This window comes from Photinus pyralis, unplaced genomic scaffold, assembly GCF_008802855.1.
Source record: "Photinus pyralis isolate 1611_PpyrPB1 unplaced genomic scaffold, Ppyr1.3 Ppyr1.4_LG5, whole genome shotgun sequence".
NCBI lineage: Eukaryota > Metazoa > Arthropoda > Insecta > Coleoptera > Lampyridae > Photinus > Photinus pyralis.
In genome coordinates this window covers 8,871,142-8,885,986 of record NW_022170596.1, presented here as the reverse complement: position 1 = coordinate 8,885,986, position 14,845 = coordinate 8,871,142, and positions in this window count along the sequence as shown.

Here is a 14,845-nt window from a genome sequence, read left to right as displayed (position 1 = left end):
AACAAATAAAGTTGATAAATTGGTAGAATGTGGTATTTCATAGTGCTGACACTGTACCTACTGAAAATTGAAGGTATTTGTAAACACCAGGGTAAATACGCAGTGCAGCGATACAGCAATATGCAATGGAAGAGACCGCATGTGAACAGAGAGGGAGGTTTTTTCATCAATTGAGTGTGGGAAGTACTTTTAATGCACTAGATTTCCCTAGAAAATGTCATATTTAATCGTTTTGATATCCATCTTAATACTTTTCTAGCTGTTTCAACGATGATAAGGCTCTCATCATTTTTGGAATTAAACTAGAAAGTAGGAGAGAGGACTGTCCTACCAAATCACGTTATACCACTTTGCAAATTACTCTAAATATTTAGTAAAATTACTTCAAAAACTAATGTGATTGTGATAGGGTAGTTCATCTTGAAATCCAGAACAGAAGAATTAGCGAACTTTGTAACCTGTAACCTGTGTAAAGGTATTAAATATTAGTACATAATAAAACATTGGTAACATCACGAATTACCAACACCCAAAATTCCCAAGAAAAGTCAGTGCCAGTGTTTTTTGTTTGCGAAATAAGTTTCTACAGTTTCGGGCGCATTGTGCTATTCGCTATTCGGATTTTACACATTTTCATCCTAGTTTTCAGCAGATTAAAAGTCAGTCAGAAATTTATACGATCATTTTGTAACTTAATTATTACTTAGTTTCTCCCTGTATTTGAACAAATTCCGTAGAACAGTCAGCAGTAAACTACAAAATATGCCTAATAATAATCTAAGTGATAATGCTTCCAGCTTAAATTTAGAAGAAAGCTCAAGTAATATAAACGCAACCGGTAGGGAACAGTTTGTAAGTTTAGATGCAGCAGAAATTTCAGTCGGGAAAGCAAAGAAAGTGTTAGGAATGGATAGATAATTGTGAGATCATTTTACACTCAGTTAGGCAAGTCGATTCCCATATGCTATTTCAAATTATTAAAACAAAGGTCTCAGGTCAAGCTAGCAATTTTATCGAATACAAAAATTTTCAAAATTGGGATTTGTTAAGGAACATTTAGAAGAACTTTCTGCAGAAAAGAGAACTCTTTCGCATTGGCACTTAGAGTGAAATTCAACTAAACAGTCAAAAGGCGAAAATTTAGATACATCTTCAAACTAAATTGAAAAATGTTTAAGCAATTTGTTAGAGGTGGCGACGGTAAATAAAACCTAAGAAGAAGCGGTAACTGTCAGTGGTTTATTGAAATTACAAGCGTTAAATGTGTTTGTTAATGGATTGCGAGAACTTTTGAAAGTGAACGTAAAAAGTAAGAACCCCAAAACTTTAGAATCACCTGTAGAATTGAAGCAAGAGCACTTTTGAGTAATCGCGATTCACACCACTATTTTGGTTATATGGTAAATTTAAATCAATATACAAATGAAAGAAATTGTTTTATTTGTAAGAAAACAGGTCATTCAGCTTGAAATTGTTTTTATAAAAACTATAGTGTTAAACCTAACGGTTCGCGTGTTCAAATTTATGTTAGTGTGAAAAAAACTGAAATGTTTTGATGCAACGCCAGCCTATGTGTTTTTATTGTAAAAAACCAAATAGAAGAAATTGATAAAAATCGGTCTGTTAAAATAAAAGGTATCACAAATGAAACCACTATCCGAACCTTAGGAGTTGTCGATGAAACATTTTATTTATCCAAAAGGGAAATTGTTGTTCCATTTCATATATGATTGTTTAACAGAGGCAATAAATAATTCGTGAAGTTATTTAATATTTCAGAGCAGGATGAGTACATAAAACCTCCAATAATAGAACTAAAAGATTTAGAATTTGTATAAGTAAATAGTATAAGGGAAATGGGGAAGTACAAGGAAATGGAATTGAAACCTTATTAAATTCGTTACGTACTCAACACCTAAATGTAGAAGAAAAGGATTTCTTACCCTGAAATTTGTAAGCCGTGTAGCAGGGATGGGGCCAAAATAAAATTTTTCACATGCGCCACGGGCCAAAGTTGAAAATCCAAATAAAAGTATGTTTAAAGTTGCCATATCTTTTGCTTTCGTAAAAATCATTTAAAAAAATTAATACTCTTGAAAATTGTGACACGATTTTGCATACCAAGTTACCAGAAATTTTCATTTGTTGCAATATATGGCTTAAAAATGTTGCCGAATCCCAAAACACGTATCATTTTATTGTCCCACCCGATATATATCGCGACGAAAATTCTGGAAAATACCTGGCGATATCTGTGAAACAAGAAATGCATCTTCAAAGAGGCTTTCAAACGATCGCATCCACTAGTGACTAGATGCTGCACGTGTAAAATAATCATAATTAATTAATTAATTCGAATTTGTAATATAACTTGGCGGGCCGTATGAAGTATTAACTATGAATTATATTAGCGGGCCGGAGAAAACTTATCGGCAGCCCGGATTAAGGGTGGGTTGCCTGCCGTAAAGTGATGATTTCCTTTTAGAAGATGATAAATTAACTGTTACACACGCACAAAATTCCTACTTGGCCAAATGCAGGTCCAATTTATGGTAAACCTTACGGGTTACCTCAAACGCAAAAGGAAAAATCGAAATGTTGAAAGGCAGTATACAGGGTGGTGACTTGCGAAACACATTATAGGGATTTCAATGTAAAATTCATAACATGCGATTATTGGCTCCCCAAATTATTTTAGAGCAAAAATCTATTAAGGATTTTTGTAGAAAAAATTTTTTTACGCCAATCAACCGTATTAGTTTTTAATTTTTTTCATATAAAGAGGGAAAATTGGAAAAATAAAACCCGCATCTTTTTCAATAATCTGCGATGCCATGGAATTTTCTAAAACAAAAAATATCCAGTTATCGCAATTAGTAGCAGTTCGAAATGGATTTTATGATCGACTTGGTTACAGTATTGCAGTTAATGGTTACTTATTCGAACATTAATTGTAAATTGTTATATTAGGAAACCGTTTTTAGTAATTTGGTCTTTCTTTATGTTGAATTCCCCAAATTATTTTAGAGCAAAAATGTATTAAGGTTTTTTTGTAGAAACAAATTTTTTACGTCAATCAACCGTATTAGTTTTCCATTTTTTTGCATAATAAAGACGGAAAATTGGAGAAATAGCACCCCCATCTTTTTCAATAATCTGTGATGCCATGGAATTTTATAATACAAAAACTACGCCAATATCCGTCATGCCATGGAATGTCTGCTATAAAACAAATCATTTTATGTAATCAGAAACCGTTCCTCGAACTGGCCAGTGTATTACCCAAAGCATTGCACATCCATCAATTATTGTTAATGATGGTCTAGTATTTAGTCTCATAGACTGGGAAACAGCCAGTGAATTCATAAGAACCGATTTTGTTGATGCTTCCTTCATCGATCTATCATCATTAAACATTGAAGGAGGCGCCGAAGATAGTTCGTATTTCAAAACTTCCCCTATATCAATGTTCCTGAAAAAACAAATGCTGAAAAAAAGTTAATATTGTAACTGTGAAAATTATTACTAACCAAAACTTTTGCTTTGATATTAGTAGTTATTTGCACAATTACACATTGGGATATGTGGGATCATACTTTGACATCAAAATTGTAATCTCCACCCCAAGAAACCTATAAAAAGACGTATCGCACTTGTTATAATTATTATCTTTTTATTAAAATCATGTCCTGCAGCGCGGGCGAGGCGTACCGCGCATTTTATGTTATTTTCGGGCCGTCTGTCGGCGTCGTTCTACTTATTTAACATTGAATAACTTGCTGTACCTCCATTTTGATATGGAATTCGGGATCCTTATCCATAAAAACATATAAATCGATGTACGACACCTTAATATTGAAAAAATATTATTAATAACCCACCCCTTAAAAACACCCCCCACTCCTCCAAAATGCCCCCAAAAACATTAAATAAAAATTTAAATTCAGAAAACTTCAAAACCCTAAAATCGATATGCCCATATTTTTAAAAAATTTAATTGTTGTATTTTTTTGCAGATATTTTTGGGCGCCATCTTGAATTTCTCAAAATGCTCAAGGGTGACAGAGTGGCATCAATCGGATTCTTAAAATAGACCTGCTTAGTGACCTAAAACCGCAAGAAAATGTTCACCGTACCTTACTTCCAACTTTTTCGTCTGGCTTCCAGACTAATTATATGCCAATTATATCTGTCATATGAGATATATAAAGCAGTCTTTGACGCCTGTCAAATATATTGATGGAGTTATATAATAGGCGCTTTCTTTCGGTGCTCCAAACGCGTTTGGATTGTCAAATCACGTTCTTTCGAAGTGTGATCTTATAATCATGATTGCTAAAATCGTGAACAAACTGGAGATAAAATTTTTTTGACACGAATTCCTAACCTATAAATGCAAGGATATTTTTGCTCAAATGTTAGATTAGTCAATATTTGTAACTGAAGAGGAGCATAATCGTGCAAGTACTTCCACTTGTATTTAAATTATTTTCATAATCCAAACAAAAAATACATAATTCGAATGCAAATGTGCACTACGTAAACTTAACTATACTTTTTAAATTCGCGCGTTCTTTCGTAAAACGTGATCCTACGAATCACGGTCTCGAAATCATGATTGCGAAGTAGCCGAGAGAAAGCGTCTAATGTATTAAAAAAAAAGTGCTACTTGATTCGTATGAAGCACTTTAATGTTGGACAAACAATATAATCATTACATTTGTATATTGGAAATGTATGGTTTGAAAGACGAAAAATAAAATTTTGTAAGCACCTCAGGCATTAGTCGATATCGGCATAAATATCGCCTTAATGCCCTTGATGCATAAATAACTATTTCAATACCTTTTGACCACTTTCATTTTACTAGAATGCCTTTTGGTTTAAAGGGGGTTCCATCTAGGTTTCAAAGGTTAATGAATACTGTACTTAGTGGATTACAGAGAATTAAATGTATTTTGTATTTAGATGATATTGTAATTTACTCACATAATTTAAAACAGCACGGAGAGAAGTTAGTAGAAATTATTGTTGATAGATTACGCAAGTACACCCAATAAGTGTGAATTTTTGCATAAAGAGGTTAATTATTTATGTCATACTATTGAGAATATTAAAGCATTTTTAGGATTAACAGCCTATTATCGTATAGATTTATTAAAGAATATTCAAAAGTTGCCAAACCATTGACCAATTTGTTAAAGAAAGATACAATATTTGTTTTGACCGACTTGTGTCAACATTCGTTTGATCAACTAAAAACCAAATTAATTATAGAGCTCCAGATATTGGAAAAGATTTGCCAATCGCATAGGTGCACGTCTAGAACATAAAATCAAGCAGAATTAAATTACTCGATTGCCGAAAAAGAATTATTACGCATCGTACATGCTGTAAATTAATTTAGACCTTACATTTTTGGAACTAAATTCAAAATAGTTACAGATCATTGACACTTGACGCGTGGTTATTTAGTGTCAAAGATCCGGGATTTAGATTTAAATTAAAGCGTTGGAAATATCAGAGATTATAGACAGGAAGGGTTAATACTAATGCAGTTCCAGTATTTGTTTTAAACTCGGACGAATATACGCTTATTCAAAATGTACAGATTTGATTAAAACCAATTTAGTTACGTGCAAGAATGTAACGACGATTTATTTAATATTTCAAATAATTATTCCTTAGTACACTGCGTTTCGCAGGATTTTGTCATGAATCAAGGAACAGAGCTTTCGAGTATAAGCAAAAATTTGGTAAAGTTGACGAACAAAAGGACCAATTCACGAAGTAGCTATTTTAGATGTCGGAGATAGCAAAATCTATTACTTAATTACGAAACTAAATTATTTTGATAAACCCTATTATGAGGACTTATGGAATACAATTGTATAGTAATAGTTATTAATGATACAAGTTCGTTTATGAACGTCATCATAATGAAACGCGTGTAACGTTAAATTCACGAGGCAATTTTAGTTACACAAGTTTAATTAATAACGTTGTATCATTCATAATTTAATCTACGGTCCAAATAGATTTTATTCAGATTTTTGAGTTATCTAAACGTGATTCAAAATTATCAAGTGTCCATACTATAGTGGATGTTATATCACAGATTTAGTTATATGGTAATCGCCTTGTTAATTTTGACTACACATTTGCTATAGAAAATAGTAGTAACTATCATTTGCGTGCTTTTATGAATTCACTCAGAACACTAGTGCTTTTATGAAAGCCGTAATGATATCTAATTGACCATGCTAAATATGTCATAATGGTACCGTCGTAGATTAACATAATTAGAGTGCAGTTAGAAAAAGACATTATAAGGAAATTAGCCTTTCCATCGGATTGGATGTGGTTTAGAGAGATTAGAATGGCAAAAGCTGAGAATTATGTTAGCGTATATTTTTAAATTTTTTAAAAATAGTGGTGGCGGAAACGTTAACAGAAATCGATGACGAACAAAAGAGGATAATTTTCGATGATAAAATTTTAGGAGGACACACAAACAGGGTGTACAATAGGGTAAAAAAAAATTATAAATGGCCACACAGAAAGTCAGATATTAAGGAATATGTCAAAGAAGCAAGACGAGTCCTTTAAAAACAAAAATGCAATTAGAAATTACAAACACTTCCAAAACTGTATATTTGAAAAAAGTGCAATGGACATAGTAGGTCCTTTGCCATTCACACAAAACGATAATAGGTATTTATTGACATTTCAAGATGATTTAAGTAAATTTAGCGAGGCTATACCAATTCCAAATCAGGAAGCGAAAACGATAGCAAGTAAATTTGTTACGGAAATCATTTGTAGACCAAAAGTATTGTTGACAGATCAAGGATCAAACTTTATTAGCGAGTTGTTTAAAAATGTTTATACACTATTTAGAATTAAAAAAATTCAGTGTTCATCGTTTCATCCGGAATCTAATGGTGCGTTAGAACGCAGCCACAAACTACATTAGGGAAGACCAAACAGATTGGGACGAATATATCCCGTTCGTCATGTTTACTTTTAATACAACTGTACAATACTTCAACAAAATTTACCCCTTTTGAATTAGTATATGAACATACAGAAGAATTACCCAGTTCTATAACAAGACCCTCAGAATTTCGCTACACCTATGATGATTTCGTGCAAGACTTAAAAAATACATTGCGATATATTAGGGAAATTGCTAGACGAGGTTTAATTGATAAAAAATCAAAAAGTAAAGAGTATTACGATAGGAAAAAGTAACGTACAACATTTTCATGTCGGAGATACAGTGTTAATCATTAATGAAATCATAAAAAGAAAAAAAATCAGAAAGGTAAGGGCACATATAAGGTCATTTCGGTAGATTCTCCAGTAAATTGTACCACTAAAATGGGTATAAGGTTAGTAAGAATTTATAATAATAGATTAAAGAATTTTTATGACTAGATTACGCTAAAATATTGCAAAATAAGTTATAGGTAAAGTTCGATTAGTTTTGTGAGAGTAAGAATATTACATCATGAGTTAATAAGTTCAGGCAAAATTTATAGTAATTGTTGTGTGAATAACTTGGTAAATGGATCCTGTGAAGTGTTAAGTTATGATTTCACAAGGTATAAGGCTTTCAAAATTGTTAATAGTTTAAAAGTTTGCGACTAATTTTTGAGAGTCTCAAAAGAATAAATTAAAATGGAGAAGAATAATGTAGAGCAATTAGTAGGTCATCAGAATAAAGACAAGAAAAAAAGAACAATTTTTGAGTTCATAGGTTCAACTGTACAATTTTTATTTGAAAATTGACAATGCCGAGACAAAATTAAACTATTTAGTGGTAATGAGGAGTCATTAACAAACTGTAGTAATAATATAATAATAATAAACGTATATTTGTTTTAAGGTAATGCCTCATAAAAAGAAATAGAGAGAGATTAATTAAGCTTGAACATACTGAAAGATACATATGATAGATAACTTAAACAAATTATAAATTTCTAAATAATTATGACAAAAAAGAAACCATTTTCCTATAAATAAGTAAATCAACTAATATCATTCATTTAAACAAAATGATCTTACTCTTAATGCATTAAGTATATAATTATAAACACAGTTTAGTTGGGCTGCGTCCTTTACGTGTAGCGTGTAGTAAGTGACAGATATTCAATTCGTCGTCCTCATCGATGCAATATTTTTTTAAATAAACGACCCTTATCGGTTGATATATTGGGCATTTAAAAAGGAAGTGTTAAGATTTTCGTTCTCGTTAAGATTACATACTTGGCATTTGTTTATGTTATCTAGTTTGTAAAGCATATTTTTTATAAGAATGCGCGTCCCATTTTGTAAGCCAGTCTGAGTTGTGCTACTGTTCTGATCTTTATAATTGAGACTTTAAACGTTAAATATGCTGACATTTCATAATTATGCTTCATAGCCTGTAATTTGTTGTAGTGGTCGTTAAATTTTGTACTCGTTTCGATATCTGCAGATTTTAAAGTTGTCAAGTGTTGGTCAATTACATTTGTGATAGAACTTTTAGTCATATGATGCGATTGCTGTAGCCAGGTGTTCCCATACCCCAGATTTTCTATAAAATGACGTATTTGTGATGCCCAGTTGTATTCAGCCGTATTCTGTTCCCAGGAGTTGAGGTGTTTCAACCGATTATAAAGCAAACTCGTATAAGACGTTGGTTTATGTTTTAATACTTTCATCCACCAATTTAATGCTCGCGCCCATACGAAGTTACTAACATGCCTCGCGCCGGTTTCCAGGCGGAGCATATGATTAGGGGTAGTTTTCTGACATTGCAGAACGTCTTTGATATAGGTACTTGGTGAGTATTCCTTCAAGCCCTTCCGGTTTAAAAACGACCCATGTTTCAGCTCCATGCAGAGCGGTAGCTTGGACAACACTATGAAATAGTTTGAATTTTTCATTCCATGAACTCGATTTGCCTTTTATGAGGATTGCTTTAACATTACCGATTGCAACTAAGGCCTTCTTTTTTGCCTCTTTTGTTGCTTCATTAAATTTGCCCGTTGATGTAAATGTAACGCCAAGATATGAAAATTTATTTACAACTTCTAATGGATCGCGATCATAATAAAACTTAAAATTTTTTGAATGTGTCCAGTTTCTTTGAAATTTCATTATTTTAGTTTTGTTAGTATTTAACGTCAGACTATTTTCCTTACAATAATTGTATAAAATATTAATTTTCTTTTGCAAGTCTATGGGGGAATGGGAGAACAAAGCAATGTCGTCAGCATATGCAATTAACAAAATATCATTGTTCTGATCGATATTTAAACCACGAACTCCATGTGCTCGGAAGTAACTCTCTATATCATTTATAAAAAGTGAAAACAGTATTGGAGATAGTTGTTCCCCCTGCAACACCCCTTCTGTGATAGGAATCGTATTACTTAAGTTGTTGTTCACTTTAACCTGCGAACTTGCATTCTTATACAGACTCTCTATCATTCTAATAACTTTTGCACTAATGCCATTTTCATACAATTTCCTCCAAAGTATGTTATGGTTGATTCTGTCGAATGCTTGTTTAAAATCAATAAACATTACATATACTGCATTTCTTGCCAACCTTAGTTGTATATGAATAATTGCCATTAATGAAAATATGTTATCCGAAGTGCCTCTAGTTTTTCTAAATCCCATTTGGTATTCCTTTAGAATGGCAGATTCTTCAACAAAGTTGTAAATTCTATTGTATAGGATTTGGGTAAATAATTTTGTAACACTGTTGGTTAGGGCTATACCTCTGTAATTTGCTGGATCATTTTTGGGTCCTTTCTTATGAATTGGCGTGATGATTATTATTGACCAAGAACGAGGTATTTTTTCTAATTCCCAAATATTGTTAAACATATTGAGCATATAATGTTCCCAGTTTGGAGGTAAGTGTTTATAAAATTCATTGGGTATTAAATCAAATCCCGGTGTTTTGCCGAGTTTGGCCGACGCTATACTGTTCTGAAGCTCGTTTAATGTTATAGGCGTATCTAAGTAATAATTAGAAGCGTCAAAATATAATGATACAGATGAACTCAAGTTTGTACGAAAGCGCCTAAGGGTCACAAAATTATAATAAAATTATTTTTTCCAATATATTGGCAAAATATTGAATATATTGGGAAAAAATTGAATATATTGGAAAAAAATTGAATGTATTGGGAAAAAAATTGAATATATTGGAAACAAATTGAATATATTGCGAAAAACTTAAAAATATTGCGAAAAAATGTAATATATTGGAAAAAAAATGTTACACAAACTCAACACTTATGTCGGACTCGGATATTGCAGAGTGAGTTACGAGTTTAATGTGCAGTGGCATTTGTGGAAAATCGAAATGAATAACGTAGATTTATTTGATGCACCCAGCAACGCTACCGATGATTTAGTAAGAGGTTATTTTTGAAGTGGCATGCATTACGATGAAATACTGGCTTTTATCTATTTGAGACATAATACGTAAATTGAAGAAGTTATTGTATATAAAAAAAAACATTATTCGGATTTATCCACAATCATCGATTTTATCCAAAGCCAGTTAAAGGAATCTGTTCAATTATGTGGATATCGTTGGATTCATCATAGATTACATAGACATACAGAATGGATTTGTTGTAACACAGGCTACAATTAGAGTAATTTTACAAGAATTGAATCCCGAAGGCGTACGTAGAATACAGAAAACGTAAAAGACTACGCCGACGAAAATATTCGATAAATGGCCCTAATTTAGGTATGGCATATGGACGCATATGACAAACTAAAACCTTATGGATTAGCTATTAGCGCGGGTGCATTGATGGTTTTTTGAGACGAATAATATGGCTGAGGGCAAGCAGGACTGCAAGTAATCCAAATGTTATTGGAGGTTATTACTTCGATGTCGTTAAAGAAATTGGTGGATGGCCTAAACGAGTACGCGTTGATTGCGGTACAGAAAATGTGTACGTAGAAAAAATTCAACAAATATTCAGAGAAGAACCAGTTGATAACTGCGACACTATGTTTGGTGAGAACAGCTTTATTTATGGAACAACCCAAAACAACCAACGTATTGAAACATGGTGGTCTGTATTGAGATAGAGCTGAAAGAAATTGATTGCTTTTCCGGCTCAGCACTGGACAAAGCCTTAATACAGTTTTGCTTTGTACCGATAAATGTTTTTATGTTCGACTCGATCATAATACGCTGAGTTATGACACTGTTTAGCGTCCATAATCTGCTACTTTATTGGACTAGTCCATAATGATAAAGTAATTTGGACTCCTGTCACTGTCAATTTCTTTGTAAAATGCATTTTAAAATAACGATCTGTTTTAAAGAAGAAGTACACGGAACAGAATGCTATAATTTTAAGAACACATATCTATATTATACATTTCAATTATTATACCAAATTAATGTTAGGTAATAACACAGTTGTTATTTTTGGTTGTTAATTCCCGATGTACCTTTTTGATGCAATATTTCTGTGGTCTCTACGGCTTTTAAATTTCTGAACGAAGAATTTGCCATAACGGTTTCCGTTCCCAAAATTTTGCTGGCAACACTAATTTTAGAATTGTCAGATCTCTGTCAGAATCTCCTTTTCTTTTGAGGTAAGGAATTAGGCTGGGAAATTTGATTATATCCACTCCCTCATTTAAATTAATTGTCGATCGTAACATCGAGTATACTTACTCCATAAAGAAGAACTTTTATAGGAGACCAGCTCACTATTAAAGTACGCCAATATACAGTCTTCCATGGTGCAATTGATTTTCTTCCCCCAGTACCACCTTCTGTATTCCCTGTATGCGGCCTCATATACAGTTTTTGATTTGCTTGGTAAAAGCATCTCTCTGGCATTGCAGGCTAATTGTTGTATACTGTTGTACCCATCAATTTCTTCTGGACTCATCTTGGGATTCATAATTAGGTACAGACAAATAGTTAATACCCAATGAAATTGACACTACACATCAACAGATTTTTTTCCAAACAACACGTATCTATGACAACACAAAAGGCACATTATGTTATTTCTGGTTATTAAATAGTGAAATCTATACCAAATTTCAGCAATAAAGTCATAGATTATGTACTTGTAACATAAATAGCTATTATAACGGGCGATCAAATATGAGTTGCTGTCAAGTTGCCTTTGGAAGTTCAAGTTACGTACGATTTCCCATGTAAAAAAAAATTCCAAATGTGACACGACAGCAACTCATTTTTGATCGCATAGTATACAGGGTGTTACATGACCGCATGTAAAAAAAAAAAGGTGATAGAGGGGAGCAAGACAAGCACTTTTTCCGAATAAACCGAGGGTCCAACGTGTTTCGTTTGGGAGCCACCCCCAAAGAAGTGGTGAAATTTGGATTTCTTCTTTAATTTTTTTCTCAGCAACCATAAGACCAGAAATATGGAAGGCTGCTAATGTTATACCGTTACCTAAGATAAACGAACCTAAATTATTTAAGGACCTTCGTCCCATCAGCATCTTACCAGTTATGTCAAAAATTTTAGAAAAAATAATGGTAGAGCAAATAAATAAGCATAATTATTACGCTTCATATCTTACCTGAAACCCAATCGGGTTTTAGGAAAGGTTATAGTTGTGCTACTGCCCTCTTGAATATAACGGATGATATACTGTCTGCTGCCGATAAAAATAGAACATCGATTTTGGTCATGTTAGACTATTCTAAAGCATTCGACACAATTTCTCACCAAATTTTGTTTAGTATCTTGCGATTTATTGGATTTAGTGCCACTGCTGTGGAACTTATGCCATCTTACCTCACTAACCGTTTTCAAAAGGTAATTTTAAATGGAGAGAGTTCTACTTCCTTGCCTATTATAGCTGGGGTGCCCCAAGGATCTAATCTAGGCCCATTACTATATTTGTTGTACACGTGCAACTTCAGAAATCATGTTAAGCATTGCAGGTATCACTTATATGCCGATGATACACAGCTTCAAATAGATTTTCAACCTGATAATGTGGCTTTAGCTAATAAATTAATTAATTCTGACATTGATGCTCTTGTAAATGTTTCTGAAAAGCACTGTTCAAAAATTAATGCAGAGAAATCCGTACTCATGGTATTTGGACAACGTAAAGCTAGAAACTTAATTAAACAGGATGTGGACGTTAAGGTGGCAGACTCGGGTCTGCTTGTGAAAGAAACTGCCAAAAATCTGGGCCTGATTTTAGATGAAGGTTTGAAATTTTCCCAACATAAGTATTACTTCTTTATTGCGGAAAGCGTATATAAATTTGAAACTTATTTTTAACTAAAGATACTGCCTAAGTGGGAAATTGTCTTTACCTCTGTATGCTGTCCTGCCCGTTTCCATCTTCGTGATCTCCAGATACGTACCGAAAATGAAGCGATTCATCCCTTCGTCCCATTTCATACGTCTTTTGGAGGTTTCCTTTGCGCTGGTCCCATCCACAAGCAGGCACAAAGGTCTCTTTTTGGCGGTCCTCCTCAAGTGGTCGTTGTCCTCTTCGTAGTATTCTTTCGGCTGTAAAGGTTTCGGGTATCCCAACGAGCGGCCGCCTGTTCACCAACTCGTCACTATCGGCTCGCATGCTGCAACGCCCAGCGATAGCTCCAGACGTGCCCAGACGCTCCTCAGATAGCGGCATTTCTCCGAGGCTTTGTTTAAACTCCATTTTCATAAGAATATGGGGTGACTAGGAACACGTGAAGGTGTCACTCTTCAAAATATTCGCGTAAGCAAATATCCACCTGCGTGTTGTGTATAATATAGGAAAGTAGGGAACATGGGCGTGGGAGTTGGAAAGTAAAGTGGATAGGTAAGTACTATAGGTGGTTGGATTTGTCACCTTTAGTGCCCCATTATTATTATGGTCGGTGTTTCTTGTGAGAACTCAGGTCTAGCCTGGTTAACTAATCGCAGTGACGATTAGTGTCTGTGTCTGTGTCTGGTGAAGTTATGTTATGTAGGGTTATTGGAAATCTAGGGATAGTATGTAATTCATACTTACCAACATAGCTATTAATGGCCACAATAGTCAACGCTATCAGGAAAGAGGAAAACAAAACAAACAAACAAAATCACTATAATAATTCCTGTAATTTTATTAAATGGAGTTTATTGTGTAAGTGTTTCTTTGGCTTTGCGTTTGGGTTGAATACGAGTGGGTTGTGATAACGTGGTGTGTTTAGGTGAAGAAGGACTTTTGTGTTTTTTAACTGTGCTAGGACGTGTAACTTTATTCGGTGAACCTGTCTTTGTGGTACATGTTGCCTTACTTGTATTTATGGTGTTTCTTTGTTCTAGAGGTTGTATTTGTGTTGTTGCTTCGGTTTTTGGTGGAGATATTACAGTATGTTGTGAGCATGTAGTTCTGTTAAGGTTTTCGCGTTTCGGTTGAATACGAGTTGGTTGTGATAACGTGGTGTGTTTCTGTGAAGAAGGAGTTTTGTGTTTTTTAACTGTTCTAGGACGTGTAACTTTATTGGGTGGACCTGTCTTTGTAGTGCAAATTGCGTTACTTGTATTTATGGTGTTTCTTTGTTCTAGAGGTTGTATTTGTGTTGTTGCTTGGATTATTGGTGGAGACATTACGGTATTTTGTGAGCCTCAAGTGCTGTTAAGGTTGCTGCGTTCGGGTTGTGATAACGTGGTGTGTTTCTGAGAAGAAAGAGTATTGTGTTTTTTAGCTGTGCTAGGCCGTGTAACTTTATTGGGTGAGGGCGTCTTTGTAGTGCAAGTTGCGTTACTTGTATTTATTGCGTTTGTTTGTTCAGGAAGTTGTGTTTGTGTGGTTGGTTGAGTTAAGGGTGGAGATAT